The following is a 6882-nucleotide window of genomic DNA, read 5'->3' as shown; positions in this document are numbered from 1 at the left end:
AAGACTCCAGCTTTCATTATTTATACCCAGTACAACGAGAGGCGGGGCTGGGATCAAGGCCACGGATTGGGAAATGAAACCATATGCAGCCTACTGACTTCTTTGTAACTCTTTCTCATCTCTGCAGGCATATCTCACAGGAATGACAATGGAAATTTCAGGCACAGCACAGGAGTTTGACTTTTCTCTTCAACATCGCTCACCCTTGACTCCTAAGTTTAAAAATGAAAATTAACCATGGCAATTTGTCCCTGATAACAATATTAGATTTACCCTACAAGATGCAAAATAATCATTAGGCTGGTCATTTTGAAACACTATTTGTACCTTAGGACCTTAGTCAGGATCCTCACCCTTCATTTGGTTCAAAATGTCCACCAAAAAGATGAAGATGTTATTCAGAATTCCTTGAATAAGAGCTCCATGCCTGGTCCTGAGCACACATGCAACAAACTTCCACGGGAATGTCATTTCCTTATCCCTGGATCAGACCTCATTCCACCTTTGGATTCTCTGTCTTGTTTCTTTGAATGTTTCTGTCAGCAAAACAGTTGTCTGAGCTCCAGGATGCCTTTGCGTAGTTTTGGCCGTGTGTCAGCTGCTGCTTCCTTCTGGGACAGCCTCCTTGATATCCCTCGTTCCCATCAGCCTCATGAATGCCTAGTGACCCTAATGCCAGGGGCCCTGCCCACATCCTACACAAGGGCCTCTGCGACCTCGCCGGGTGGGCTGAATCACTCTGTCCCCTGCGCCCACATTATTCTGGCTTCTATGAATGCAGTCCAGCAAGCCGTATTAGTGAAGGTACACTCTCACTGGTAAGGAACTCTGCTAGATAAACCCCTCTGAACAGTGTTTTGTTTACTGATACTATTATACCTGTGGCTGCTTGAGGACAGAATTCTGCCTGATTCTGTTACCCATGGATTTTGTATTGATCCAACCATTGTGTCAGCACAAATTTGATGAGTATACGCTTTATATTTCAATGTTAAAAGTCCTATCAGTCTATCATGCTCTCTGCATCTCTTTTAGGAGTTCTTAAAAAAGTGGGATTTAAAACATAGCCTTAAACAACTCTAGATTGTTGTCATGCCTTTCAGAATATGGTTTTCAAAATACATCTTTCTTTTGTAACAAGAACAATGATTATCCTTTGCTTCACACACCTCTCCTGTTTTCTAAGATTTCTCAAAGGCTACCAGTGGGATAGGATGCTCTCAGGGAGGTCGGGATCCATCAGAGGAGTAGGTGCACATGGCAAGAGGGCCCTAGTGATCTGTGTCTCCTGGAAGCCATGCCTTTGTGTAATTCCCCCTCCTTGAGAGTAGCTAGTACTTGGGACATGCTTCTAACCAACAGAATATTGTAAGACACCCTATCTTTTTAATGCAGACACAGTTGAGGATTAATATACAGAGACACTGTCTCCCGACAGTAAAGTGTAATGGGCCTGCAGTGGGAAAGAAAGCTGTGGCTTCTCCTTTCCTCTTGAACTCAGGGATCTGGATGATGGAAGGAGAAACTGACAGAAAGGAGCAGAAACCAGGAGCCTAAACTGTCTTCCTCCCTCCAGAGAGAAAGCTGGTGTGTGATGCATAAACCAAGGCAGCAGACATTACCTCCAAGGCAGCCAGAGAACCCATGTGACCCAGAGCTGTCAAAAGTCATCATGATTCAGCAGTATTTCTGAAAAGGGGTGGAGGCATATGTTGATAAAAAGGATGCAGAAACTGCAGGATGATAACCATCTAGGCAGGTCAAAGTTTCCCACAAAGTTCCATTTTCCATTTCCACCAGAGACGTACACTGGCTCCCCTCCCCAGTCCCCAGACCAGACAAGCAGCCTTAACCCCTGCTTTGTTTCCTTGTTTGACAAAACTGAGTCACGGAGGAAAAGCAACTTGCCCAGAGGTACACAGGAGGTGCCTGAGTTCTGTGTTTCTTTGTTTAAGCTTTAAAATATACAATTCAGGTGAGTATGCCCAGAACAGTGTCAGTTGTTTGTGACATGCTGTCTAGTTTAGGGCATGTTGTCATCGTTGGCTCATGCTCAGTCCTCTTTGACGTTGCTTATTAGATACCATTTGAAAAACACTATAAAGAAGACCTCCACTCAATTTGGCATGTCACTAAGTATACGGATGTATTGTGTAAGGGCCACAGAGGCTGAGTGGTCTTTCCAGTGTCATCCTCTCTACGTAGGGAGCCAAGACTAGAACCCACGTTTCCTGAGTTCTAACCTGGGGTTCTTTCTCCTTCCTGCTTCTTCAGTCACTTTCCTCTCTCCTTCCTTTTCTCCCTGCCTCTTACTCTGCCATGCAGGCTCTAGAAGTGGTGAGGACAGGAGAAAGCAGGTGCTGGAGACCATTGGATGTGACTCGGCCAAGCTCAACAGCCAATTGATAAATGTCCAAGCAGCCTGAGAGGGGAGATGATCTACTGTCAATCCCATGGGCATTTCATTAGTGTTTAATGATATTTTCCCACAAGAGACTATCAGGTCAGCAGGCACTGTATAGGTGGTCTAATTTAACCAGCCCCCTGGTAGGCTAAGTTTGCCCTCACTGTCCTTTGTGAAGTATCATCAAAGGATGCTTGAATCTCTTCAAGGGCAGAAAGGCACTACCTCGTGGGGCAAGGTATTCCACGTTTGGGTACCTCTACCTACAAGATGCTTCTTCTTAGTTTTAGCCCAGATGTGTTTGCTGATATTAGCCATTCCTTTGTCTTCATGTGAATTAATGGGACTAAAAATGATTAATCTTATTATGATTTATTTCAAAGATAACCTATATCAGAATCCTGTGGTGTGCCTATAAATAATGCAGATTTGTGGACTCTGTCCCAAACTCACTACCTCAGCATAAGTTGGGTGAGACCTAGGAATCCAAGTATGGAATAATCACCTCCAGGTAATTGGAATAGGCCCCAAGTTTGACAGAACTACTGTGTAACTAACCTTTAAAAGGAAATGTGTTAAGTTATCTGAATATCTACCTACCTACCCTGAGTAGTTTCTTGTGACAGATCTACCCCATTACTTCAGGTTTTCTTATACTGAATTAGGAATCCTTTCATTATCCTGGTTGCCCTCTTTCAATGTTTTTCCTCCACCTTCTAATTTTGGGCCATCTGTGAATTTGATGAACATACTCTCTAAACTTTTACAGACATGAAGACAAAGGCCAGGCATTTTACAGAAAACATTTCTACAGGCCAAAATTAATTTCTTTAGGTATAATCATTCAGTAAGTCACCCAAATAACTGTCTTAATTTGAGTCCACATTTCTGTATCTTCCTAAAGTTGAGATGAAATTCAGATGCTCTACTAGGTCTGGAGCATCACATGCACCATAAAAACTATGTCAAAGAAAGATAAGAAGTTATTTTGGCATGATTATTGCCAAGTAAAAGTGTAAGCTGGTTCCTAGTAAATACAATTCCTCTCTTATATGCTCTGAAACTGTTCACTTAGTAATTAACTTGAAGATCTTGCCAGAAATTTTTCTGCATATTGATCTATCATGTTATTATCCACTTTATTCTCTATTTTCTAAATTTATTTCAACTAATTTTTTTAATTAAGGTATCATTGATATACACTCTTATGAAGGTTTCACATGAAAAACAATGTGGTTGTTACATTCACCATATTATTGAGTCTCCCCATACCACATTGCTGTCACTGTCCATCAGTGTAGTAAGATACCACAGAGTCACTACTTGTCTTCTCTGTGCTACACTATCTTCCCTATGATCCCCCCCAGACCATGTGTACTAATCATAATACCCCTCAAATCCTTCTCCCTCCCTCCCCACCCGCCCTCCCACTCCCCTCCCCTTTGGTAACCACTAGTCCCTCCTTGGAGTCTGTGAGTCTGCTGCTGCTTTGTTCCTTCAGTTTTGACTCATTGTTATACTCCACAAATGAGGGAAATCATTTGGTATTCATCTTTCTCTGCCTGACTTCTTTCACTGTGCATAATACCCTCTAGCTCCATCCATGTTGTTGCAAATGGTAGGATTTGTTTCTTTCTTATGGCTGAATTGTGTTCCACTGTGTATATGTACCACTTCTTCTTTATCCATTCATCTACTGATGGACACTTAGGTTGCTTCCATATCTTGGCTATTGTAAAGAGTGCTGCAGTAAACATAGGGGTGCATATGTCTTTTTGAATCTGAGAGCTTGTTTTCTTTGGGTAAATTCTAAGGAGTGGAATTCCCAGGTCAAATGGTATTTCTGTTTTTAATTTTTGAGGAACCTCCATATTGCTTTCCACAATGGTTGAACTAGTTTACATTCCCACCAGCAGTGTAGGAGGATTCCCCTTTCTCCAAACCCTTGCCAACATTTGTTGTTCCTAGTCTTTTCAATGTTGGTCATCCTAACTGGTATGAGATGATATCTTGTTGTGGTTTTAATCTGCATTTTGATGATAGTTAGAGATGTGGAGGATCTTTTCATGTGCTTGCTGGCCATCTGAATTTCTTCTTCGGAGAAGTGTCTGTTCATATCCTCCGCCCATTTTTTAATCAGGTTATTTGCTTTTTGGGTATTAATGGATGTGAGTTGTTTATATATTTTGGATATTAACCCCTTGTCCGATATGTAATTTATAAATATATTCTCCCATACTGTAGGATACCTTTTTGTTCTGCTGATGTTGTCCTTTAATGTACAGAAGATTTTTAACTTGATCTAGTCCCATTTGTTCATTTTTGCTTTTGTTTCCCTTGCCCAAGAAGGTGCTTTCAAGAAAAAGTTGCTCACGTTTATACTAGAGAGATTTTTGCCTATGTTTTCTTCTAAGAGTTTTATGGTTTCATGACTTACATTCCAGTCTTTGATCTATACACCTCCATGTCCTGAGGTACTATCTCCTTCCCCAGATTGGGGAAGTTTTCAGCAATTACCTCCTCAAAGACACTTTCTATCTCTTTTTCTCTCTCTTCTTCTTCTATTACCCTGATAATGCTAATACTGTTCCATTTGAATTGGTCACACAGTTCTCTCAATATTCTTTTATTCCTAGAGATCATTTTTTCTCTCCATGCCTCAGTTTCTTTGCATTCCTTTTCTCTAATTTCTATTCCACTTACCATCTCCTCCACTATATCTAATCTGCTTTTAAATCCCTCCAATGTATGTTTCATTTCAGATATTGTATTCTGTAATGACTGAATTTCCATCCGGATTTCTTCCCTGAGTTCTTGAATATTTTTCTGTACCTCCATGAGCATGTTTATGATTTTTATTTTGAAATCTGTTTCAGGAAGATTGATGAGTTCAGTTTCACTTGGCCCTTTTTCTGGTGTTTCTGGGATTTTGCTTTGAACCAGGTCCATTTGACATTTCCTGTTTGTATGTGGCACCCTCTAGTGCCCAGAAGTTCTACTCTCTGGAGCTGCTCAGCCCCTGGGGTGATATTGGGGGTTGCAGAGGAGTGGTGCTGGTGCCTGGGGGGAGGAAAGAGCTGTTTCCTGCTTCCCGACTGCTGTGCCTATCTCCACTGGCTAAACCAGTGGGCCAAGCACACATATGTAAGCCTCTATGCTCTGTGTTTGTAGCTGTCATAGGCTGGGCCTCTCTCTGGCTGGCCTGACACCAGGGAAGAGGCTGCTGGTTTGTGAGCTGGTGCGGGCTGGCAGAGATTAAGGAGCAACAGGCTGCATATCAAGGTGGGGGGCCTTGGGGCTGCATAGCCAGCCAAGGGGATGGGGAGCCTGAAGCTCCTGAAAGTTCCCAACCTGCTAGGCAGAATGCACCTGGACATTTTTATCCACCTGTCCTTTCTACTGAACAGCAAGCTCTGTGCAATCCTTGCCCCCCTAGCAGCCCTCTCACTGTTAGGAAGTCTCTCATACTGCCTGCCTTTCTTTTGTCCCAGAGTGGCTGGAGGTGGATCCCTGTTTTCCACCAGCAGCTGGAATCTCAGTCTCTTCAAGTATTCTGCCTGTCTTAGCTTTCCAACCCCAATAATCTCTAGAGCACCATACAATGCTCCCAGAGCAGATCTAGAGGGCCGGGTGTTCAGCAGTGTTAGACCTCCATCCCCTCTCATGTCCATTTCTCTTCCACCCACCAGTGATCTGGGTGGGGAAAGGGCTTGGGTCCCGATGGATTATGGCTTTGGTATGTTTCCCTATTCTTTGAGTTCTGTTCTTTTCTCCAGGTGTGTGCAGTCTGGCACAGTCTTCTTTCCTTTTGTTCCTTCAGGATTAGTTGTATTAACTATATTTTCATATTATTTGTAGTTTGGGAGGAGGCCTCTGTCTCACCTCTCACACTGCCATCTTTAATCCCTACCCTTCTCTATTTAAAATCACAATGCTTTTCTTTTCTGTCCTCTCTCATTCTAAAACTCTGTCTGATCATCAATAGTAGTTAAGTAATGTTATGGCCAGGCCTCAGAACCTGATATAGTGATTTTTTTCCTGACCAGATTAGTTAAACTAATTTAGAGTGATGAGAGTTGTAATTTTATCTCTAGTTCTTCCAACACTGCTTAGCACAGAGGTTTTTTGGCATAGTACAGGGCTAGCATTGTATATTAGAAACTACAAAAATAAAAGCCCCAAAGTGTGCTACAGTGTTTTCCCCAAGACACATTTACTGAGTTCTGGGATGGTGGTGGAGGCTTGGGATCAGGACTAGAAGCCTCCAAGAAGCAGAGTAAATATCCTGAAGTCTTTTGGTGCTCAGGCTTGAGAACCATATTTGATGAGAGACACACTGCAGGGAAGGGAAACACAACAGAGCCCGTCAGGCTTTTGTGTGGCAAAAGGGACTTGGCAGATTGGATTAAAGATCATGGGGTGGCAGGTTCTTCCTGGTTAATCCAGCTAGTCCCAGTGTCATCACAAAGTCCATAGAG

The sequence above is a fragment of the Manis javanica genome, chromosome 2 (genome assembly GCF_040802235.1).
Source record: "Manis javanica isolate MJ-LG chromosome 2, MJ_LKY, whole genome shotgun sequence".
Taxonomy (NCBI): domain Eukaryota; kingdom Metazoa; phylum Chordata; class Mammalia; order Pholidota; family Manidae; genus Manis; species Manis javanica.
The sequence above is the reverse complement of the archived record's forward strand: the minus strand, read 5'-3'. Positions refer to the sequence as shown.